Below are 26,263 nucleotides of genomic sequence, written 5' to 3' on the forward strand. Positions count from 1 at the left end.
TCTGTGCTGACAGCTCAGAGCCTGGAGTCTACTTCAGATTTTGTGTTTCCCTCTTTCTCTCTGTCCTTTCCCCACTCGTACTCTCTGTCTGTCTGTCCATCTCTCTCTCTCTCAAAAATAAATGAAACATTAAAAAAAATAAAAGAAAAGAAAGTGACTATCAGGCTTCTCAGCTTCATGAAATTTGGCCTGAGTCTGGAAATTCATTCAGGATTTGAATAGATTTAGCTTTGGAGGAGAGTGTTTTAGGTAGGAGGAATAGAGTTAGATACTTTGGTCTCTATTGACTAATCACCCAACTCCCCAAATTAAATGTGAAATGAGGACTGTTTCCAAAATAAACATATTACAGACAATCTTGCTGTGGCTTTTACCAACTGTTGGCTAACATTCCTCATTTCCTTCCTTTGAACAAAACTGAGCTCTTGAATAGTGTTGGTTGAGGCAACCCCAGTGGGAAGCCAGAATTAGCAATCTCAGATATGATGGCGTCCTATCACTCTTGTTTTAGATATCTGAAATTGCAGCAACACTCTAAAGTTGTTCTCCTCATGGAACTCACTTTTTTGGGGAAATTCTTGAGCCAGTAAGAAACCGCCAAGAAATTAGTCTACACTGCAGTTGGTTTGGCTTCTAAAAGGAGAACCTAACATGGCTTCAGTGATCCTCATAGCCACTGGGTCCACAGCCTTCAAGGCTGTGGCTAGGCTCGATGGCTTGCTGTCTCAGCCATAGATAGCTGGCTCTTTGTGAAACTACAAAGGGAAATCTCGAGGCAAGGAAACAAATCCATTCAGACATAGGAATTAGCTTTCAAAAGGATTCATTCTACTGCTTCAGGTCAATAAAATGGGAAAGGACTTAAAATAGCATAAAATGCATATGTATTGAGATGTCAAAGTTGTATGGGCTTTAATGATGGACAGTGTTACACACCACCCTCAAATTCAAGACCCTTGAAAAGAAGGATGAGGCATAGTGGCCAATATTGAGCAGAAACTATGTGGACAACCCATTTTATAGTATTTTCTATAGTAAAAATTCTTATAACGGCATAGGCATTTCTGATATGATTTCTTCAAAATCAAGATTTTTTTTTTGCTCCAAAATAATAGGAAGCCACATTTGATTTATAAACACTTGTATGGATATTTGATAGAGCTATTTGCCATCAAAGTTAACTTCTATCCAAAAACTGAATTTTTACACAAAATTAAACCTCACATTAACAAATTTAAACCAAAGCTAGCTACTGCCTAGCACGACTCATACAAGGCATAAAGTAAAGAAGCAACTCTCATATTTTTATTTTTATTTTTCATTCAGATACCTGGCAAATAGATTCATTGGTGAAGATACAGGGAAAATATATGGAAGAAATTAAGTATAGCCTGTAATAATATTATAACTTAATCATCTCAAACCACCTCATCTGTCCTTTGTAACCCCTGCAACTCCCTAAGAAAACAAGTCAATTTTACTAGTCTCCCACACAAAAAAGAACTATGGCATGAAAAGTCTCTACCCAGGTAAAGCAAGTGGTCCATTGGTTCACAAATTCACATATTGTTAACATGGATATTGAATCTCCAATAGATACAGATCTTATTATCTCTTAACATCTCTCTTTACACACACACACACACACACACACACACATTTCAATGGCATTTCATAATATTGTGTAACTCCTGGGGCACCTGGGGGGTTCAGCTGGTTAAGCGTCCAACTCTCGATTTCAGCTGAGATCATGATCTCACCATCATGAAATCGAGCCCTACATCTGGCTTTGCATTGACAGCATGGAGCCTGCTTGGGATTGTCTCTCTCCCTCTCTTTCTTCCCCTTCCCTGCTCATGCTATCTCTGTCTCTCTCAATAAATGAATAAACATTTAAAAAATATTATGTAGCTCCTCTCCAAGTTTAGATTATAAAATTATATTATAGTAGTAATGTTGTTTTAGAGTAGTGAATACTTTTTAAAGCAAATAGAGGAAATTTGAGTTTGTCCAATAGCTTTATTAGCAAGCAATCATGCCATGCGGCAGAATGTATGAGGCTTGAGATTTATTGGGAGACTAGCAGTTTATTGCTGGTTTCCCCACTCACCAGCTAGATTATCTCAAGGAATTTACCTTAGTTTTGAGCTTCAGTTCTCTACAAAACATAAACAACAATGAGGTCCAACCTATATATCTCCTAGAGTTGATGAGATAAAAAACATAACAACCACATGCTACTGAAATAGTGAAATCTCCTGTAGTGAAATCTCTACTCCTGTAGAGTAACAATTGTGACTATTATTTGATTTGCAAATGGAGCGACAGTGGGTGGTCTTTAATTGAAAAGATCCCTGATACACTTCACTAATTATTTAGTTTGTAAGAATGAAAGAGAGAGAGAGAGAGAGAGAGAGAGAGAGAGAGAGAGAGAAAGGAAAGGCCAAGTATTTTTAACACCAATCTTCAAGACTATAGAGAAATAGGCGGCTGAGAGGCTCTCACAAAAGAAGAAAAAGAGATCAAATATTCTTCCTCTGTTCTTATTCTTTCTCTCTCTGTGTTATAGATTTCATTATTTCATTTTAGACATAGAAAAATTAAAGTCTTGCTACAATGGCATACTTGATTGTGAGACTAATGAGACCATAGCTAAATGTAATCAATATTCAAGAGAAGCAAGATAATATGTAGGAATATAATAAACAATCTGCTTCATGAATGCAGATGGGTTCCAAGCTACAAAGAAGATATGAACCCCAAGAAGCACCTATATGCCCAGTGTTTCTTTCCAGGTATTCAAATTTGCATTTAGATGTGAGAATTGGAATACAAAACAAAATATAAAGAAAAGAGATATGAATCGATATACCTTGAATGCTGTATTTGTCTTGTCTAATTTTAAAACTTAGGTCTGCTTTTTAGATGAAATACAAAAGTCACTGGGTTCACTAAGGTTATCCTTTGTGAGCAAAGAAAGCAGAGGTGAGAGTGGAAGAAGGGAGAAAAGAGAGACCACATGTGTCACACAAGCAGGGGAAATGAAAAACAAAATATAGAACCTTAGGAAAAACTGAATGAGAGCTAATAAGGTATTTGACAGTCAACAAATTAAGTAAGTGCAAAGAAAAACTGAGCCTTGCCACTCTTAGTGTGGTCTCCAGACTGGCAGTGTCCCATCACTAACAAGTTAGAAACACAGCAGCTCACCTTATAAAATGTATCTAATCAGAATTCACATTTTGAGATCTCCAGAGGACTCATATGCAGGTTCACAATCGAGAAGCTCTAGATCAGAGCATCTTTTTTGCCTGTTATGATTTAGAACCCAACCTTTCCCTCTTTCCCATTGTTTCATAACCAGATAATCATTCCCCATAGACAATCTTTATGCATTTACACAGACCTATGATTGTTTATATGCAAGTGCATATGAGGCTCCATTCTAAAGTAGGATGTGTGGCATGGCTTAAGGAAATTATTTTCACTCCTTGATCCATATCATCTATGAGTACTTTTATGTTCACAGAGGGTCATTTCCTCCACCCATCTGACCATGACAAGAAAAAAAAAAATTGTCAAGGACATAGACTGGACATAGACTAGAAGTTCCAACTTCTCCAAAATCCAATGGCCCAATGAGTTAAAACATAATAAATAAAACCATGCCTGTGGCAAACCTGTTAACATCCCCAAACAACTCTCACCTGACTATGTATTAATTGGGAGCGTTGCCTTCTTCCTACCAGTTTTAGGGAAATTAAAACTTCTCTAAAACATGTTCTTCATCTGTGAAGCTTGGCAGTCTTTTAAATAAGGTGTTTCTATCGCTTCAGAATCAATGTTTAGAATGAACTTCGAAGAGAGGGGTTAACCAAAAGTGAGTCAGATCAGCAGCTCCTAGTGTTTGCGGGGATTTTAGGATGTCAAGTGTGTAGGAGTGCTGCAAGTCACTGGCCCAATTGTGAATTATTCCATCACACTCTTTACTTTGCCTCTCCTTCTTCCTGTCCTGCTTCAGAGTCCAAGGCCCTGTGGATCTTCCTAGACTCCAATAGGCTTGTACATTTGGTCTGACTTGGCCTTATTTCCTAGGTGGACTATTGCTGCATTCTCTCCATACCTCACTGGGAGCTCTCCAAGGCAAAATGCAGTCAGGAGGTACTAATCCTTAGCTCTCAAGTTTTCCATCATCCTCTCTACCTGCAGAATGTTGTTTTAAGTACGGACAAAGGAAAAAAGAGGATCACCAACACTTAGAAGCTAGCCTGGCACTTAGAGCAAGGCCATGGTAGTTCCTTGTGCATAAGGAATCTTACAGAAAAACCACCTCAGATAAAGGTTACTCTGGGACCATAATACAGTGAGACAAAGCAAGTGTACTTCCTGGTTTTGTCTAAGAACTGACAAAAACAAGGCCACTGTTCTGCCCCAAAAAATACCAAACAGCACCTGTTGTGGTCAAAATGAGCACCTGCTGCTGCTTTCCCAGTTGCATTCCCATCTCCATTCACGATTCCCCTCCCTAATTGATAAGACTTAGTGAGCAGCCAGCCATAGACCTGCCCCCACTTCCTGACAGCATCCAACCCACATCACGTCCTCAATGGCTTACACTTTGCCTCACGTCACCCAACCAAAGCCCAAATCCTATAATGGTTTCCTTCCTATGGAGATGCTCCCATAGTCCCGCATGGAGTATGTCCTTCCTCAATGCCACATGCAATAATACAACTTTTTCATCTATAGGTGTGTTTCTGGGCATGTTTGGCTGAAGGACATCGATGATGAATGATTCCCTGGCTTAGTTTTACAGTGCTCTTCGGTCTCACATCCATCTTATTAGACTACTTGTGTTTCCCTCAACATGCGCTATATTTTTGCATCTCTCTTTGTGCTGAGCTCTTATTTCAACTTGGAGTTTCCTTTCCCTAACTCCTAACTATCAAAACCTTGTTTAGTTGTCAAAGCTCAGGTTAAACTCTACAAGCAAGTTTCTCTACATTTCCAGTCAAAACCTATCACTTTCTCCTCAGTGTTTCATGCATATTTCATTTTTGACATTTACTCTATCTTGCACTTTAGTTATTTATCTACTTTTTTTCTTCTTCACTAGGTTTGGAAGCTCCTGGAGAATTCCAATCATGCCTTATCTATCTCTCTTTTCCCTAGGGATTTCCCATCTCTCCACCTGGTGTATAATACAATCATAATAAGTATTTGCTGAACTGGATTTGTAATTGAAGTTTCAGATATCTGAGTTAAAGTTGAGAATTCTGAAAGATAGATATGAATTCATGTAAGATTCTCAGCTGCTATCCTTATAAGAAAGGGAAATTGGAGCACAGAGACAGATGTGCACTCAAGCAGAACATTATATGTAGATGAAGGCAGAGATTGGGTGGTGATTTACAAGACAAGGGATGCCAAAGGTTTCCAGTGATCAACAGTTACCTCCAGAAACTACCTCCCAAAGAGGAAGGGGTTCTTCCATTCAGGAAGGAGAATAGACCTACAAATGCCTTGATTTGGGATTTCTGGCCTCTTGAACTATGAGAGAATAAGTTTTTGTTGTTTAAACCACCAATCTGTGATACTTTGTTAGGGAATCCCTAGAAAATGCATACACAAAGATTATGAGACAGTTGGTTATTATTTGCAAATTGCATCAGGAATCCTGGTCAGATAAGGGACTTAAGAACTCAAAGAAATAAAGAGAAGAATGGTGGTTGCCAGGGGCTCAGGGGTAGGAGAAATGGGGAGATACTGGCCCAAGGGTACAAACTTCTAGCTATAAGGTGAATAAGTTCTGCGGATCTAATGCATATCTTGGTGACTATAATAAATAATATTGTATTTTATACTGAGGTTGTGTAGAGACTAGATCTCTTCTTTCCTCCAGCTTTACTGAGGTATGATTGACAAAGTTGTAAGATATGCAAAGTGTACAACATGGATGCACATATACATTGTGAAAGGATTCTCTCCATGGAGTTAGACTTTCATCACCTCACATATTTACCCTTTTATGTGTGTTTTTGGTGAGAACATTTAAGCTTTATTCTCTTAGCAAATTTCAATTACACAATACAGTTTCTATCAACTATAATCACCATGTTTTACATTAGATCCTCAGAACTTATTTTTCATATAATTGAAAATTTGTACCCTTTTACCAACCTCTTTATATTCTCCCCCACCTTCTAAACCCTGACAGTCACTTGTTTACTCTGTTTCTATGAGTTTGATTTTTTTTTTTTTTTTTTTAGATTCTCTATACAAGTGATATCACGCAGTATTTGTATTTCTGTGTCTGGCTTATTTCACTTAGCATAGTGCCCTCCAGATCCATCTGTGCTATTGCAAATGGCAGGATTTCTTTCTTTTTAAAAGGCTGAATACTATTCCATTATATATATCACATTTATCAGCGGGCACTTAGGCTGTTACTATATGTTGGCTATTGTGAATAATACTTCAATGAACGTAAGAATACAGATAATCTCTTTGAGACAATGGTTTCATTTTCTTTGGATGTACACCCAGAAGTGGAATTGATTATTCAAGAGATTATATCACCACCTCTCCCCACAATGGTAATTATATGAAGGGCTGGAGGTGTTAACTAACCTTACTGTGGTAATCACTTAGCAACACATACATGTACCCAATCATCATATTGTACACCTTAAGCTTACATATGTTATATGCCAATAATGAAGCCAGAAAAAAGAATACAATAAAATTTTAAAAAGGAAAAGAGGCTCGAAGGGATGCTTAAGAAAATTATTCTAGGGGCGCCTGGGTGGCTTGGTCGGTTAAGCGTCCGACTTTGGCTCAGGTCATGATCTCACGGTCCGTGAGTTCGAGCCCCACGTTGGGCTCTGTGCTGACAGCTCAGAGCCTGGAGCCTGTTTCAGATTTGTGTCTCCCTCACTCTCTGACCCTCCGCCATTCATGCTCTGTCTCTCTCTGTCTCAAAAATAAACGTTAAAAAAAATTTTTAAAAAAGAAAATTATTCTAGAAATGTAAGTTTGCCCAATCAGTTTAAACTCACATCAATAGTTAATTAACCCAGTCATAATAAGAACCAAGCATCAACCAAATACTATAATGTTTAGTTATTCAAAAAATAGCACCAAGCTAGCATTTCCATGACATTCATTAGGTTTTTCTATAGCAGAACATCTCTGCCTGTGGCCAGTTGGCTTCCTGCATCAAAGTCACATGGAATGAAGCTTAATATTCATATTTCCAAAGTGATTCCAAGACCTACTGAATCATAAAGAAAACCTGAGAGTGGGGTGTCCTCTTCTATTGAATAAAAATTTATGGGGTGGGGTATTCTATTGAATCAGAACGTCTGAAGATATGTTTAATTACTCTTAGGTAATCATTGTGCACGTTAAGTTTGAGAACCACTTTTCTATATTTTTCTTGACTGTTTCTATGTTTCCCTTCTTATGACACTAAAGCTTAATTGTGTGCCAGTATCAGTTTCTGAAGAACAGGCAAAGCATGATCATTTCAAGGTCATAAGATGGGAAATTTTATGTTGTGTGGGAGGAACCTCCTATTCTTTCTAACAAATAACTCAAACTGCAAGAAAAACAATGGAAACACTAGAAATTATAAGCAAGCAAATACATTCTTTAAATACATTCTTCTTTCATAGCTTCTTCTAAATCGTAGCTAAATCATAGCTTTTCTAAATCATAGCTTTTCTTCTTCAAAGACTCTGCACATGCACCTGTGTTTTCCCTTCTCTAGGATACTGTCTTCATGAGTGGGGACCATGTCTTGGCTTGTGATGCCTTCGCATCACTTTTAAATCCTTCACAAAATCTATCACATGCCTTAGACACACACATTAAGAGCCCAATAAATACCTGCTGCCTAACTGGCAGGAGGAAATCTGATAAACTAATACTATTGGGGCAAAGTGGGGTGATGGCTCAGACACACTGGTGACAGAAGATGACACTATTGTTTTCCGAATTTAAAGCTCACCTATGACTGTAGTGAAGATGAGTCACTGGGTCAATGGTTATATTGTGAATTTTTAGCTCTCTGCCAACATTTCCAGATGATTTGTACAACAATCTTCTGCATTTTATTAGCTCAGATTGATGACTTAAAAGGGAAACTATAATTGATGACATACCACAGCCAACCTCTGTTACTCAATCAAGTGAAAGTGCAGCAATAAGTAGATAAATATTATCTCAGAAATGAAGATAAGTGAATAGAAATGAATGAAGGTAAAATTGTGATGTAATGGTGATGCCTCATTTATTAAGAGAATTGTCATAAATCCAACAAGAAGTCTGAAAAATATTACCAAAAGGTAACATATCATTCTGTTGGCTGTAGAAAATCCTGTTTTCTTATAACAGCTATTGAACACATTTTATTTTTAAGATTAAAAAAAATAAAGAAAACATTTAGCAAGATTGGAAGACCCCACTTCTCAAGATTTCTAATATTTACTATTTCAGAATACCCCATTGGCAGAAGAGTCAGAGCACATAGCTGTTAACCTAAGTTTTCCTTACTGCTCCTTTGCTTCTCTCTTCATTCATTCTTGAACCATTCATTCATTCATTCCATCAACAGACTTTTTTTTTTTTAATCTGGGCATTTCTTGAGTTGAACAGAGCTGGGAGTTTGAAAGTCAAGAGGGTACTTTCAGTGAAATGGATTTCTATAACTAGGTTGCTTTCCATCCAAAATTTCAACTTAGGAGCCCCTAAGATCCTAAGAAGAGAAGGACATGCCTGGAGTGAAGCTATCAAAGAACTCATCAGTTAACAGATACAAAAACTGCTCAGGGAAGAAAGGGTGGGCAACATTTGGCTCATGGGCTACATGTTTGGAGACATTCATGGAGCTTCCTTTGCAAAGGGATAGACTTCCCAGGTCTTCTTAGCTACCTTTCCAAATACCTAGTGTATAGCTGACACTTACACTATGTTGGTAAGTTGCTAAATTAAGCTGGATGACATACAAAAATTCATCTGGTCTCATGACTCTGGCTGAAAGGGAAGACATAGAATAGCCTACTGCTTCTGGCTGCCCTCATTGGGACAGTCCTAGGTAAATCTCCTGCCATTGAAGTTCCCTGGTTCCTTGTACACATTCTGTTTCAAGGCAGCCAAAGGATGAGAGTTCAAATCAGTTATGTGTGGAATGCAACAGGCTTCGGTTAGCCCCCTTTATTCCTTACATCACTATCTGCACAAAGCCCACATGACTGTTTTATTATGATTTTTCACTCCAGATTAAACTCAAAACTGGCATATTTCCACCTATTTAAAATTTTGGCTTATGTTAATTTTTATATGAAAGATTTGCTGCCTAAAGTAGAAAAGCAGTATTCAATTTGGCACACAGGAAAAAAAAAAAGGATTCCTTACTTGATAGGGCACTGGGTGTGGTGACTGGCAACGAGTAGGAGTTGGGCAGAGGTTGTTCTTTGTTCTAGTGCACAAAACATACTACATCCCAACAAAGCCTCACCTCAAAGGGCCACAATGGAGTGTTCTTTTTTTCCCATTATTCATGCATGCAACAAACATTTATTGTTTATGGGTCAGGACATTTGGATGCTTTTTGTCTGGTTTTATCATTAGTTTGCTTCATAACAATCTCTTACTCACTCTTGACTCTCTTTTATTCTACTCAAAATGAATACCATAGAGCTTTCTAATTGGTTGCATTGGCTGTCAGTTATGGGGGACCACATTTGGGTCTCATATGTTGAAGATGAGGGCACTGAGGTTCACAGAAGATACTTATTTGTCAATGCTTATGAAGACAATATATGGGAGACCTAGACCTTGAAATCACATCCTTTCTTTCTTGTTTCTATGTTCAGTACAGCCAGGAAACATTTCTTGAACTCAATTTATTCTCAGTATGTGTTTGAAAGTACATCTCCCTACACACCATATACTTTACTCTTTGCATATGGCCCCTTGTACAAAAACACTTTTATATTCTCCTGTAATTTGCCTGCCTAGAGGATCTGAGTGACATTTAAGGACTTCAGAGTAATCAGATATGCAGATACTGGAATCCTGGATGAGAGAATTGCAAAACATTGATTTTATAGCTTTCTGTGGCAATGTCTCCACTTATCCAATGGGCCACACAGAAATTGTCTATGCAAAATTAAAGTTTAGTTCAGTTAAGTGTTTTTTTTTTTTTTTAACTGCATAGCACTTTTAGGCTGGGAGGAAATGTTTTATCAAGTAATTCTAACACAAAATCGTAGTTCAATTATAGTGGCTTCTCTAGTGAAAGCATGTAAGTGATAATATATTGCAGCAAATACATAGCCTTTGAAATTTTATAGTGCAAGCAAATAGATAAACATGTGTATTCTATACAGCAGGGGCAAGGGCCACATTTCCTACCTTTGCATTTTCCGTGGAGATGGGGATCCTATATGGGAGTTTGAGCTGAGGAACCTAAGGGTTTGGGAAGCGAGTGCTATTCTCCCAGCAATGTTAATCGGCAAATTCCCTGATGAATCAATCAGACTCAATACATAACAGGTGAGTATGATTATTCACTTCAAATATAAGCAAGCGTGTTTCAGTAGTGCTCTGTTCTTTCATGGGTGCGGTGCATAGATTTCCTCCATCTGGTCTCACTCACACTCCAAACATCAAGGGAGGTTGGTGGCACAGTAGCAGCTATGCATGGGGCCCCATGAACACCTACCTGACTCAGGCTGTTTCAAAGCCACCAACTGGAAACATTAAAGCAAACTCAAAGGTCTCGTTATCTAGTTATGTGAGGATTGGCAGCCAATTTCACACCATTGTTTTTGCCTGGGGCTGAAATATTTTGACATAAAGAAGGCAGAACTTGGAAGCCAGGATGTAACTGCCTCACCTCTAGGATTGACTCCCTTCAAAATTTTAATTTCAGGATGTTTCACAGTGAAAATGCCCTGAGAGGTCACAAAATCCAGCTTTCTCTTTTCACAATCCCAAAAGAAAAAAAAAAAAAAAAGAGATTCTTCTTTCACCCTTATCGCTCATTGCAATCTTCTTGACAGAGTCTTTCTTTCAAGGTATTTTGGGGTTGTTTTTTGGAGGGAGGGGTAAGCCAAGCCCAAGAATAATGGCGTAAGAATTCCTTTGCTGGAGGAGAGGTTCAGTTGTGATTAGAAAGAGTAGATGTGTCGGATAAGCTTTGGCAAAGAAAATAACAAAGAGGAAATCTGGGATTTATATTCAGAAATACCGGTGATGTGCTCGGTGGGTGGGACAAATAACCCTTTAGCATTGCAGTTTTTCTCCCTGTAAAAAGGGAAAACTTTCTCCACCTTCCTCATACACACTTTTCCTAGCTGACAGAACACTTCAGAAAGCACACTTCATTTTACTTTATTTCTGTTTTGAAAGTTCTTGAGAAAGCATTTAACCAGCTGGTTTGGTACATAATGTGAACTGAATGATACACATGCATGTTTAAAAAAAGTTATACCCGTCCTCCGGAGGTCATTGTCATAGAAACCTTGTAATACCTTTAAATAAAATACAGCCATTCTTTGAAAGGAAAACTTTAACATCATTTACAAAGATAAATACTTTTTGAAATAATGCAGGTTGGCTTGAAGATATTCTTTGTCACAGTAACTATTTTGCCTTCCATTGTAAACTTGGTAAAGGAGTCTCATTTTGGTGGTGGTCGTTGTTCAATTTGGCTAATTACTCTTCTAGTTGCTTCCTTAGATATTCCTTTCAAGGTCTGAATTTTTATTATCAGCATAAAAAATCGCATTCAATATCATTCATTATAACCACTGAATGCTGTACTCTAGATGACCCTGAAGTATAGTTTATAAATGATACGTGTCTTATTTGCCCATTTTGATATGTTATAGCATCCATGGTCTAGTTGGGAGAGAATGTGTCTATCCCAGGACTCTATAGGAATACTCTCAGGACTCAGATATGGTTCCTAATCTTCATAAGAACTTTCAGAATTATGTATTACTTTCTCCATTTTTCAGAAGAGGATGTTGAGGCTCAGAAAGGTTAAGTAACTTGCTCAAGGTCACACAGCTAGCAAGTGGCAGAGCAGAACTACCCAGGACTGACTCCAAGGTTTACTATGCAGCATGTTCTCATAGTAGATTGCAATCAAATACACCAAGCATTTAACGTGTATTAGTATAAACTAGCTTCAGTGACTGGGGAATTCACATAAGAAAATACAATGCTGGGGTGCCTGGGTGGCTCAGTTAAGTGACTGACTATTGATTTCAGCTCAGGTCATGATCTCATGGTTTGTGAGTTTGAGTCCGCATCAGGCTCTGCCCTGACAATGCAGAACCTGCTTGGGATTTTCTCTCTCCCTCTCTCTCTCTACCCCTCTCCTGCTCACACTCTGTCTCTCTCAAAACAAACACATAAACATTAAAAAAAAGAGAGAGAGAAAAGAAGAAAACGCAATGCTGCATACAATATTTGTAAATATCAATTACCCAAAAACAATATAGCTCAGGTATCTGAAATAGAGCCGCCACACTGCACAATTCTGGGGCATCATTTACATCATATTCCATAGGAATGACCCCTCTTGGAGTCATGGACTCTAGACCCTGCATAACCCCCATGACAATCCTGATGATAAAGTCTTCCTGACTAACTGGTTAAAAAATAGTCCCATGAGCATCAGGGGAAAAAAGAGAATAACAAATAGTACCACAAAAATCATTTATTTTTGATAATTCTTAAGTCAAAGATCCAAACAATGTATTTTACAGATGTTCAATAAATTCCTGTTGAATGAATGTGTATGTCCAGGCTCTGACCAGAAATAAGAGATTTCTCACTGAAGGTGATGGATAAATAGGCCAAATTTCTTGCAGTAAAAGCAGTGAAATGTAAGAGAAGGTGTCAGGGACACAAGCCCAGGTGCAGAAAAAGCGAGAGCAAGAGCAGGCAGGAAAGGAAATGGGCATAATGAAAAGCATAAAGTTTGAGAGAGGACAAAGTGACGAGTTCTTTAATATGTCCCCGGTTTCCTGTATGCCTTTTCTGGGTATTCCCTCCACAAGACTGAAACCTCCCCAGCTCTGTTGAAAATCCTCAACTACAAAATTAAACCCAACCTCCAGAAAATAATAATTAACATCTACCCCATCTGGCTCTGGTCGTATTAACAGCCCCAGGTCAAGTTACTCTGTTCCGCCTTCCCACCGCTTTCCAGCATCAATGATGCACACCTGGGCTGCTTCCTCCATGTGGGCCTGGCTTGCCTGTCATATCTGCCCTTCCTCAGCTGTGAGCCCTTGCTAAGTCTCTTCCCTTCCCCTCAAGAGGCTTCAACTCCACCTTTGCCTGGTGAGGTCCAGTCCCACCTCAAACCCCACCATGGGCACCATCTATCCCAAGGAGTGTTCTCTGTTGGGGTCAGTCATCCTTTTTCTTCTTTGTTCTCATCACACTTAAAATCTGCATACAACCACCCTCCACTTACGGCCTTAATTATTTAACGAGGCCCCAGCTCCCTTTATTACATCTTTTTAGCATCTTAAAGACAGATTCAAACAATTTGAGTCATGGTTTTAGCTTCCAGAGGATTGAGTATAGATCAGACACAGGGTAGCTATATTATAAATACTTGCACTGACAGTGTCTTAAGTGTCTGTCCCATGCCAGGCTTCTTGCAAAGTCACATTGAAACATGGGCCTTCTTGGCCTCCTTCTACCATAAAGATACTGAGTTTCAGAGAGGTAACCTAGTAAAACCAAAAGGTGAGTGCTAGAACTGGAATCCTAGTATAAGCCTATCAAAAGCCCATGACCCTCCCATTCCTTTATCCTGTTTTTCTGACAAAGGGAAACAAAAGCTTAATATCAGCCTAAAATATATACATGTCAACAGCCCCCCAAAGCCATTTTGGGGTCCTTTGAGCTACCATGTCTAGCCTGGTTCCATGGTGAAGCATCTGCAACTTGTGCTAAAGTCAGAAGTAAGGTTTGGTATCAGAATGATGAACCTGGGTTGGTATAAAAAATATTTCATCTGTTAAATATGCTCTGCCTTACAAGCCTGGGAATTTTATATCACAGATCTTAGTTCATTAATTTCTTGACCGGATTGGACAGCAAACAGTGGAAGCCAGTCTCCCAATCCAAAAATAGCATAATCCAGTGATTCCCAAACTCCCAAATGTCTTAGGTAGGTATCTTGGTAGCCTTTTCACTATCCTCTAGGCCTAAAGAAAAACCTAACAGTCACGTTTATTAACAGCACATAATTAGGTCCAAACATCTTAATTAGCATTGATGTCCTAATAATTTCATATCAAAGTAAAAAAATAATAATACAATCATATTTTTATTTTATTCTTTGATAGTCATAACTACTAACAGGATATGTGTCTCCTATTAGGCACTGCACGACTTCATAAACCTTGGAATCAGACTGTACACCATGTCCCCTCCATTTCTTATATCTCATTGATTTTTCATGCAGTGTTTGCTTTTTATCAAAGCAACTTTCAACAAACCAGACTTTCAAAGACAGCATATCATCACAATGAAGATAGCATGTTCTACTGCAAAAGTTCTAGACTACTCCAAGTTGGTAGTTTACAGTGTTCAGTAGATGTGGCATTTTCTGGGTATCATTCAAAATTTTAAAATTGCCCATGGCAACAAACAAACAAACAAACAAACAAAACAAAATAAAATAGTCCATGGCATCACTATGGATTTGCTGTGGCATACTGGGGTGTCTCAGTGCATTTAGAACTTTGGTATAGTCATTGTATTTTATTTAAGTTATTTTATATAAGTAACTTTACAATCTGTTCTATTCCAAGTTAATGTTTCTATTTAATCTATTTACAAAAACCTAGTTAATACAGCAAGGTATAAAAATCATAAACATACAGCTAAATGAACTTTCAAAAATGAGTATATCCATGTAACATCTACTCAGAGGAAGGGATAGGATTAACAACACTCCATGAGAGTCCCTCATGCCCATATCCTGCCCCTTCTCCCTAAAGGTTATCACTATCCTGACTTGTAACAATGTAACTGAGATTTGCCTATTTATGAATACAAAGTACTTTTTTGAAATATAGCCATTTTTGAATCTCAGCCAAGAATACGGTTACTTCTCAATAGTTTTCCCCACCCTTTCCCCATGGCAAAGCAGCTATGAAGATTAATCCCAAATTGGTCTAATGGCTCAGGAATAGGCTTTTTATCTAAACCAAAACCAATGACCTAATCTCACTGGGTGGCTGACCAAGGTGAGCAAGTGGTCTAAGATGACCCAATCAAAGAAAGGTCCCAGAATTTCCCTCCCTTCTTCTTCCTTCCTTTCCTTTTCTTTCTTTTTTTTCTTTAATATGACACTTTCTCTGTTAAGCTGAACAAGAAAGTAGGTGACCTCAGGAAATTTTAACAGAAATCTTACGATTGGAAACCAAGCTTGCCTTTAAACAGAGTCAAAATCACAGAAGGCAGATTGGAGAAAACAAACAAACAAACAAACCCACAAAAACAAAACACCTTCCCTGGTATGATTTTAGAGTCAGTGGGTCACAACTGGACTTTACATGTATGTGAGCCAATAGATTCTCATGTTGTATAAGTCCATTTGAGTTTGCGTTTTCTTTAACTTACATGCTTAACAAATCATAACATCAGCTAGATATCAGCTAATTGGAAATTTCACTAATGTTAAAACAACCCAGTTCCCAATGTAGACAACTTAGAATATAATTTTTTTCAACAGGAAAAAAAATGCTAGTGAACTAAAATTCTCATTTGAGACAAAAATCAGCTTAGGAGGTTTTTGCTATAATTACTTTATCTTTCTAGGGCTCAGTGATTAACCCTCATCCCTCTTGCAAAGGAGGGAGATTTAAAATGATCCACAAAAATTAGGGTACTTTTTGATGGGTTTAATTATTCTGTTTAGGACAACCTTCTGGCTGCAATAAACAAATCTCCTCTTTTACCAGAGTTACATTTTCAGAGCAAAAACCCCTTGCTGTATTTATCTTGCTAATGAAGTTTTCCATTTACCTATAATCTGTATAGAATGGGGATATTTGATGTGGCATTTTCTTGACATTCCTATCCCATTGCAATCACACTCTTTAATTGTGTCTGCCTTGTCTGCATAGTAGAAATGACACCTCATCCCAGTTTCTGATTTTAATCATAACTCCATGGAGCCAGAACTGTCACCAATAACATTCAGAAACCACTGTTATCAAGGACATTTTCCCAGTGCTTTACAAGGTCAAAGCAAACTATAATTTTCTAAAAAAAAATATGCCATTTGCATATGTGGCAAAAGAATAATGGCTCTTAAATTAAATACCATATAGGCTTGCTAAGCATTAAAATAGGTACCTGTCAAAACAGGCTAGGATGCATCTCTTAAATTATGGGGCTGGTAACATCATCTGAATTCATTAGGTATTTGTGACAACAATGATAATTCTAGTAAATGCCAGATCTACTTTAAGAATATCTCTGTTGAATAGTTAACTTCTGTCAGGCCACTAAGAAATACTATGATCCTAAGCAAAACGATACCTCTAATGGATGAGCCTCCCTTGCGGAGGACAATTCATTTCCTTTCACTCTCCAAAGGCCAGCTGTTGCTAGACTTCACAGCACACCTGCCACAAAATGATGCAAAGACTTCCTGGGAGAAATGGTCAATATGTGATAGAATTTTAAACAGAAGAAACAGAGCCAAATGATGCAGGACAGGACTACTGGTCAAGTAAGTGGCCATGGGAAGAAATACATACAAGAAAACATGTCACCTTAAACCCAGTTCTCTTGAGCAGGGAATAAAGAAAAGGCATGAGCCTCAAGGAGGGGGTCATGATGTGATTGGGACTATGACCTTGGAGGCCAGGATCTTCTACCCCAAATCCCACTTGGGGCCATCACTAGCTTCAACATGATGTTTAACTGCTGTGTGGTTCAGTTTTCTCAAGCATAAAAATAGGATAATTGACAGAGCCTATTTCTTAAAGGAGCTATAAGAATTGAATAAGCTAATATTTAGAAAGTACTTCTAACACAATTAAGTTTTATATATGTGTTTGGTAAATACATAAATTGGGAAGTAGGACTAACATTTCTGTGGCTTTTTTTTTAACGTTTATTTATTTTTGAGACAGAGCATGAACGGGGGAGGGTCAGAGAGAGGGAGACACAGAATCTGAAACAGGCTCCAGGCTCTGAGGTGTCAGCACAGAGCCGGACGCGGGGCTGGAACTCAACGGACCGCGAGATCGTGACCTGAGCCGAAGTCGGCCGCTCAACCGACTGAGCCACCCCGGCACCCCTTCTGTGGCTTTTTATGGCAGCTTTACCCTTTTAATTGCCCCCACAAAGGGGAAAGAATGAATATGTGTTGAATTTATTCAGTAAAACATATTTTACTTCCTCTGATTAAATTCCTCTTAACACATTTCAAAATAGGTATTAGTATTCTTATTTTACAGAAGAAAAAAATGAGGAATAGAGAGTTTAAGCAACTCTCTCCAGCGCAGTATGATTTCCATCCAAGACACCATGGCTCTAAAACCTGACGTGTTGTTTTCCACTGCAGAACCTTAATTCTGGAAGCTAGGGTAGCATGGGAAAGGCCTGAAACTGAAATACAAAAAAAGGATAAACAAAGTGAAGCAGATTAAGACAAATACTAAATAGGCTGAAGACAAAAGAGGATGGTCTGTTGATTCTATTGCCACGATCCACACTAGCATGCCCCATGGAAGAACGAAGAAAACGCCTTTTTGTAGAATGGCTTAATGATGAAAAGAAGATGCCAAAAAGAAATCAAGGCAAGAACAATATGGGAATTCACGTTAAAGACAGTGCAGAACCATGTGCTACGATCAAATGGCAAAGTAGAACCAGTGAAACATCAGAAATACAGAGACCTTCAGATTCTCATCTAAACTGTCAGTCAACATTGAATTGTTGACTGAAGAGAAAGCAGCTGACCACCATCAATAGTAAGTCAATGCCATTTTAAAGGACTTCACACTACAGAGAAGTGCCAAGACTCATGGTGTTATTGCTACTATTTATAAAGAATAAAAGGATTAATTATCTACAAGTAATGCCAGCTTATTACTTCTGGCATCCTGTAGGGGGAAAAACACCTTGATGTTTCATAAACAGATAAATGTGCAATAAAGTCTGATTTAATTAAGGAAAATTGCAAAAGGGCAGATAGCTATTTCCAATAATTTCAGTTACCTAAACAAAAAGTATAGATAAAATAAAAGGTAGGATACTCATTCTGACTTATGGGGGTTTAGGAGTTAGTTTTATAATATTACTTGTTAGAACAAAAATGACAAAGAGAAGCAAGATATTTTAAGGTTTTCTACTATGGGAATGATTTGAAAGTCTCTGCATAGATGAGAATGTAAAGTCTACCAAAAGTGGGAAATGATAATATCAAAACTAGAGCATCCTAATGATTTTTGATAAACTTTGCCATTAGAAAGCGTTGGTAAGGGAATAACTTCCAAGTGTGGATCTATATTTGATTTGTTTAAAAAATTTCAGGGTCTTAGGAGAAAAGGCTATCTTCTCAAATACATCTCTCTTCCAGACTCTAAAATATTCAAATACATTTGTGGCAGTGGATCACGTCAGTATCTACAAAAAACATCCCTCCCCTATCAAATGCCACCATACCACCAGGGAGCATTACCACACTCATGTGTAAGCCCTAATGTCACACCTAAGTTCCACAGCACCAGGCAGGACTCAGAATGAATGGGAATCAAGACAAAGATGCTTTGGGAACAAACTTATTCAGGACATGGGACAGATACAGAAAATTCAGGTGAAGTCTAACCAACAGCCTAGTAAAGCAAACACTGCAAGGACTTTAGGTTTATAAAAGATGAGAGGATAAAAGCCACAGGAAAGAAAGTAATGAAAAAGATAAACTCAAAATTCTGTTAGGGTGGGGAGAGGAAACATAAACCACTGATTCTCAAGTTTAATTCAAGTTAAGGTCTTCAGGGGTCCACTGAAGATTAGGAAGACTCCTCAAAAAGAAACACAGACTCCTCAGACCCTCGGCCAAATGGATAAGAGATGGAACAAATCAGCCCCTCCACCTGCCATAGTAGGGAGAGGGATGCTGGTGAAATGCATCAGGCCAAGTTAGCAAGGTCAACCTTTGCAGGAGCCCATCTTGAGTTCCACAGACTTAGTGACCATGGTTAAGTCCCATTTGTGGGATCTCAGGGAAGAAAAATGGTCAGGAAGGAGGCAGAGGGGCTTCAGAAATGGACAAGCCTCCTCATTGCCCGATGTAGTCATTGGATAACATATGGGTGGCAACCAGTGAATTCCTCTAATTTTACCAGTTAGTAGGATGATCGTCAAACTTGACATTCAGAGAGAACCCTTTTGAGAAGTGTTGCTGATACACTTATGGTGGGAATCAGGGGTATTAAACAAACTGGACTCACTTCTAATTCCAAAGCTTATTTGATCCAGTTTGCTCCATCGTAGTTACAGAACACATAAATACATATTTCTAATTGACAAGTAGTTTTCAATTATGTCTTTCCCTTTTACACAGCAGGTTTTGATGTAAAAGTATTTGTTCTCAAAATTAAATTCATCCTAAAAATATTAAGGTTTGGCACCATGATCTCTTTAAAAATGTGCTATAACCTAAGACACAATCACAAAAGATATCTCCAACGAGGCTTTGAATACTGGAATACTCTGGAATAATGGTGTACGCATACTGCTATTGCAAAGTGATGGGTTAAGAGACAATATCTTTTATATGGATGTCTACCTTGTAGAATACTCTCTAAAAAAGTAGATCACAACAATTCATATATTATCTAAAGTGCAAATTTTCATTTTAAATATTGGAGCTAGACATGCTGAATCTCACAGAAACGTAAGGAATATGTTATAGAGACAAAACACCCTATTATTCATGTTATTTGAGATACTCTGTGAATATAGGTGTCCTTCCCTGTCCTGGAAAACAGAAAGAAAAATGACAAAATAAAACCTATTTATTGTCTGATCTAATTTCCTATCTTTGTAAGTCTGCAGACATTTCTCTTAAGTTATTTTACCCAAGCCAATCCCCGGTAAGCAGATGGAAAAGCTGGAAAGAATATTTTCCTGTATAAACCCATGTTACTTAAGAGACATGAGATACCTGAGCTGTTCAGATGCAGTAATACTGTGGAGTAGCCCCTCTATGAACGTTCTACCTAAAAGTTATGGGCATAATCAAGCCAGATGCCCATGCAAAAGCATACCAATTGATTACCATCAACTAGTGATAGTTATTGTTTGTATTACAGTGTCTCTTCAGAGTTATAAATAAATGAATTGATAAAAAGCCTTTCAGATCTAACTTGTTAGGATGCAAATAAACTTTGTACAGCTACTTATTACACAGAATCACTCATAGTCCCATTTCCCCCAAAACCAGCACTATTATTCCAGTATTCTTGACAAAGGAATTAACATATATAGGATAATTCCTTTTCTGTAATTCCTTCTACATTTCCTACTTCTATATCTCTATACAAGAATTATAAAAGATTCCACTAAATATTGAACTATCTGTGGGATTCATTACATTCTTTTACCATTAAAATATTTCCCAAGCTGTGTCATTATAATTCAAGACTCGGGCTAGTTTTCAAAAACTAGTTGAAAGCTAATATTAATAAAAAGTAAATATGGTATCCCTATTATGAATAGGATAAAATAATCAGTAATAAATTCAAACCAAAAAAAAAAAAAAAGAAAAATATTTTCATGTCTTTGACTATTAGCCCTGGATCCACTCAATAAGGTAGAAATTCGGACCCCATTAACTGCATTTTCTGTGGGCAATTTATAGTTTTCCTGGCCTTAGATTCCTCATTGGTTAGAACACATTATTTCTGTGACCCCAGGAGTTAACCCCCATATTTTCCCCAAGTGGCCATGAGGAAGCATTGACACAAGAAATATTTCAAAAAACTTGAACCCAGAGGGGTACTAAGCCATTTCTGGGTAGACATCAATTGCGGGCTTGGATAAGGATTGGGCCCTCCATTGTCCACCTGTCACACACTCTTGTGAAGCAACTCACAGGCTGAGTTGTCCATAAGAGGAGAGCTTGACAACAAGTGGCCATACAGGTGATGGTGTTTCCCCATGATCTGGGTCCACTGCTTGGTCATGATTGTCCGTCTATACTTTGGAGTCAGTGGCATCTGAATTCATTTATTATTATCACGTCTTATTCTTGTGAACTCAGATAAATTACTTAGCTTCTCTTTTAGTCTATTTATCCATCCAAATAATGGAGATAATATCTTCCTCCTGAAGGCATTGTGTGGGAATCAAACAAGATAATGCATGTAAAGTAACAGGCCCTCAAAAATATGACGGTCTTTTATACTGATTTCATAAAAGTCCTAGTAAATAAATCCCAAGATTGGCATTGTGATGCTTTTCAGTTTTGTATTTTTCCCGTAAGCATTTCACACCCAAAGCGTGGGGGAAAATATTGCATCTAAAAGCCATTTTTGCAGTCATACATTTTCTAAGAACCGAGCTGAATACAATCTATCATCTGTCACCATGAACTTGAAAAACTATAGATAAATCAAGTTAAAAAACTCCTTCTCTTTATCTATCTAGTACCTGCTTTATATAGTCTCCTCAATCAGATAGGGGTAAGCTCATGGAATTATATTCTTTGAAATACATATAAACATATATATTCAAAATATATATTCAAATGTAAATGAATAAAATGGATTCAGTTGAACTCATTTTCAACTGTAAGTTTTAAGAATACTTGAAAAAGAGATTCATTCAAATCTACATTATTCAACTAATGCTAACCAAAGTTATATTTTTAGGCTATCAAAAATCACCAACTCCTCTAAAATGTAGTACTGTCATAGGCGGGAGCCCCGCTTTAGGGACAATCAGAATCTCTATTCCCCAAAGACACACAGAAATTGAAAAACAGCTCATGACAACTACATTATATTAAAAACATATGTTCATAAAAATTTAAGAAAAGTAGCATTTTGGGGAAACAGGCCTGAGTTGTTATAATTAAATATTATAATTAAATTAAATTAAATTAAAATTAAATATTATAATTAAACATATGCAGACAGCATCATAGACTCTGGAAAATCTATAATAAGAAAAGCATAAAAATATTTTTAAAAATACGAAGTTTTATAAAAATCATTTGAGCTATGGATCAGACTCTGTCACTTTACTATTAGGAAAGATAAACATTTAAAATGTTTATAAAAAACAAATGTTATAAAATATAACTATATCAATCAGCCTTTTCAATAGTTCTGTGTGTCTAAGAACTAATCATGAATTCAAGATTTTCAGCACAACAAAATTATCTCAGAAATATGTTTTAGTAAACAGTTTTCCTAGTTTCTATATAAGCAGACATCACTTCTAAAAGGACTTACCCATGAATGGATGCCTAGCCTATGGAGGGAGTTCCCAATATACTAGCAATTTTTAAGTTAGCTTAAGTAAAATGGTTGAATTCCCATACGTGTGTGTGGTTTCTGTTTAGAAAAAGAGGAGTTAAATTTCTTTGTGTTTTATTATTTTAATAGAATTCATTCTCATGTTAAATAACTTCTAGAAATAAAAAAAATTAACACACCCATAAAAATATCCCATGGACCATGTGTTAAGATGATTGCATTTCTAAAATGCAGAAAAATCCCATTATTTCAGTATCTTGCTGTGTTTCCTGAATCATCAGCATTAATCATAGATGACACATTCCTAATGCATTAGTGCTGTCCTTCATGGTGTGAGAACATCTTCCATGGAAATAGCTTTTTCTTTTTGAAAAAAAAAATCTATGGTTCAAATGAAGGAACCTGAAAATATGTGTTTTTCATCTTTATCTCTGGCTCTTTTTGTAGCTCCAAATGGCATTCTGTAAAATGCTATGCATAGATTTTTGAAGTTATTACTATTCAGTTCACAATAAAAATTACTCAAAGTATAAGCTGAATAAGCACAGAGACTTTGATGCAGCTTAAATATTTTAAATTAGAATAAAATGGTATGCCAAGTTCCCATTTCCTCCCAAATTTTGTCCAAATAGCTACTTCTTAAGATCTGTAATGTTCAACATTCCTGCCACATCTGCAAGGTTTCAGAAGACCTTCAACTTCCACCCAAGCCTGGGGTTACATCCATGATTCTTATGCACACAGAAGACTGATGAAGCAGAGAAAATCCAATTTCAAGGTTAAGAAATTAATTTTGCATCCCCCTCCCTTCCCTGACTCCAATCTGTCAGGAAATTCTGTGAGCTCTACCTTCGTAATATATCTAGGATTTAAGAATTTCCCATTACTTCAACTGCTACCACTGTACTCCAAGACCTTACCACATCTGGTTTGGATGATTGTGAAAGACCCCTAACTGGTGACCCTAATTCCACTCTTGCCACCTACAGGCTGCAACCTGATCTCCACATACTATCTTTAAGAACATAATTCAGATGGCACACTCCTCTATGAAAGATCCTTTCATATTCACCCATTCCACTCAGGGTAAAATCCCACATTCTTGCCCTGAGTACCATTTTGACCCTGTCTCCTACCTGCCTTCTAGTTACAGCTTGTCACCTCTTGCCCTTCAACTCCCCGGAGGATACGACTCAAACGTCACCTTGTCAGAGACAGTATGGCTGACCACTATATATTTTATTTCTTCTTATTTTTAAAGTTTATGTATGTATGTATGTATGTATGTATTTAGAGAGTGTGTGCACACATGAGGGAGAGGCAGAGAAAGAGAGAGACAGAGACAGAGAGAGAATCCCAAGCAGGCTCCGCACTGTCAGCACAGAGCCTGTCACAGGACTCGATTTCACAAACTGTGAGATCATGACCTGAGCCAAAATCAAGAGCCATATATTTTAAAAGTCTTTATCTCTTCACTCTCTTCCTCCTTCCCTGCTTTAATTTTCATTCACGGCAACATTTAGCCCTTAATTTTACAGATTTATCTTTTTATTAGTTATTATTTTCATTTTTCCTCTATAAAAACGTTAGATCCATGAAAGCATGATTTCATCTCCTTTCTCTTTTTCAGTTATCCTCAGTACGTAGAACAACACTTAGCATGTGGATGCTGAATTACCCACTGTGAACGCAATATTTAATATATTTTTGTAAAGAAGTATCTAGGGAGTCTTTTAAATCTGTTTCATTAGGATTTTTAAAGGCAAAGTCACAGTAAACATTACCTGAGTCACTGATTAAATGATCGTCTCTCTCCATTAGAGTACAAGATCCACAAGGACGGGAATAGATTTTATCCTGCTTGTTGATATATCACCAGTGACTACAACTGATTGTGGCACATTTGTTAAATGTTGAGTGAATAGCTGTGATTTATTTTCATTCTTATCCTAGAGTCATCAATGAAATGCTTACAAAACAATATTTTTTTTGCACAAAAAGCCATAAGTAAATCTCTCAGAGATGCTTCCATTTAAAGGGGAAACGACAATAATTCAGATTTGGGAAGATGAGACAAATCCTGAGTCATTAGCAAAGAAAGAGGATGAATCAGGGTCTTAGATGGTTGTAGCAGAAATGGAAACAAATGGTGATCGTATCAGCAAAAGTTAGCCTGGTGTTGAATAACAAAACAAGAGGACAGTTTAACTGCAGAGATGGTGACCACAGCCCAGGAGACTTGCGTAGAAGCTGGCCAGTGGGAACACAAGCTAGAGGCTGGGCAGTAAAAATAGCCCAGAAAGAAGTAATGAAGACAGGGTAACTAACTAATGTCATGGATAGTGCTAAACAAACCGAACTTATCCAATATGTTCAATCCCACACAAATAAATGCTTTTTATCAGCAGAGAGACAGCGTGTACCTGAAGACTATCCCCTGAGATAAAGTTTCATTGCTTTCAAAGCATCTGAGTGTATCACATTGAGTCTGACTCCCCAATGTCAGGAAAAGCCTGAATTTCACTGATTGCTTGAGAAATGCCTTGTAGATCACACTTACCAGTCTTCCTCAGTCCTACAAGTCTTCTGATGCTACAGTGATTTAAAAAGAATCTTTTGATAATCGCTTACTTCACTTCAAATGTACTTTTTCCAAAACAGCTATATATGCTTACAGAGTTAACAGGCTTTACAGTAATCAGGAAATTTAGTATTATCTCTGGTTGTTTGTAAATTTCACTGTGTTAAATGTATGCGAAGTTGAAAATTTTAGTTTATAATTATTAAAAGCTCCAACTCACAAATAAAATCTGTCAGGTGGATTTTTGTGCCTTTCATCTTCACCTCCTACCTACAAAACAATTATCCATGAGTTTTTGCTTTTCTGAAAGACTATAGGAAATTCCCTACAGATTATAAAGAAGGGTGTTGTACTTTTGGCTTCCTATATCACAACATGTTTCCTTCTACTTCATCAATACTGGATGATTCTTAGTCAATTTCATAATGGCTATTTTCTAAAGCCACTAGACAGGAATAATTAACTGATTGGTGATCTTCTACAGCTAATCCTTCAATAAATGAAGTTTGCATAGACCATGCAATATATGCATGCATATGTATTTTTGTGTATGTCAATATATAATTATTGGCTTGACTTACAGACACGTCACTTTGGATCATTTTTCATAGGTTCAGTGATATTTTTTAATTAATAGATATGTTTTAGTCTTAAACTGTTTGGTAAACAAGTAAGCATAAAAATTTCCCCCTACAACCATTTATGAGTTTTAAATGGGTTTTCTAGCATGGAGCTTCCTGTAAAAGGTAATCAGATATCTCACTGCACCTATTGTTTTTCATCCTTTTGGACATCATCCAGAAGTTCTTTCACTAAGAAATTCTAACTATAATCTCTTGCCAACTTCTATTATTCATTCTAAACATAAGCCAGATTTATCAGAAGATTAATAAATTAGCTCTAAGAAAGCTCTGTCTCACAGTTTCTTCCAAGTATTTTTTGTCGATTTTTTTATTTGAGAGTAACTTTTCAAAATCACATGAGCTGTAGTGCCCATAAAATATTATGAGCCCAAGCTCAGAACACAAACAAGAAACACTCCAGTTGAATCTATGTCTACATTTCACAATTGGTGGCCTCGCTCAGAGTTAGGGCTGGCACATATAGGGTTTGAGTGCTGCCTCTTCCTAATCGG

The 26,263-nt window shown here is 37.4% G+C and overlaps 1 protein-coding gene across 1 annotated transcript in view; it reads right to left on the bottom strand.

Moving 5' to 3' along the window:
- Positions 1-26,263, bottom strand: part of FGF14 (fibroblast growth factor 14) — a 618,457-nt gene that overhangs the window by 208,254 nt on the left and 383,940 nt on the right. The gene's annotated exons all lie outside the window — the stretch shown is intronic.

Source organism: Lynx canadensis, chromosome A1 (genome assembly GCF_007474595.2).
Source record: "Lynx canadensis isolate LIC74 chromosome A1, mLynCan4.pri.v2, whole genome shotgun sequence".
Lineage (NCBI taxonomy): Eukaryota > Metazoa > Chordata > Mammalia > Carnivora > Felidae > Lynx > Lynx canadensis.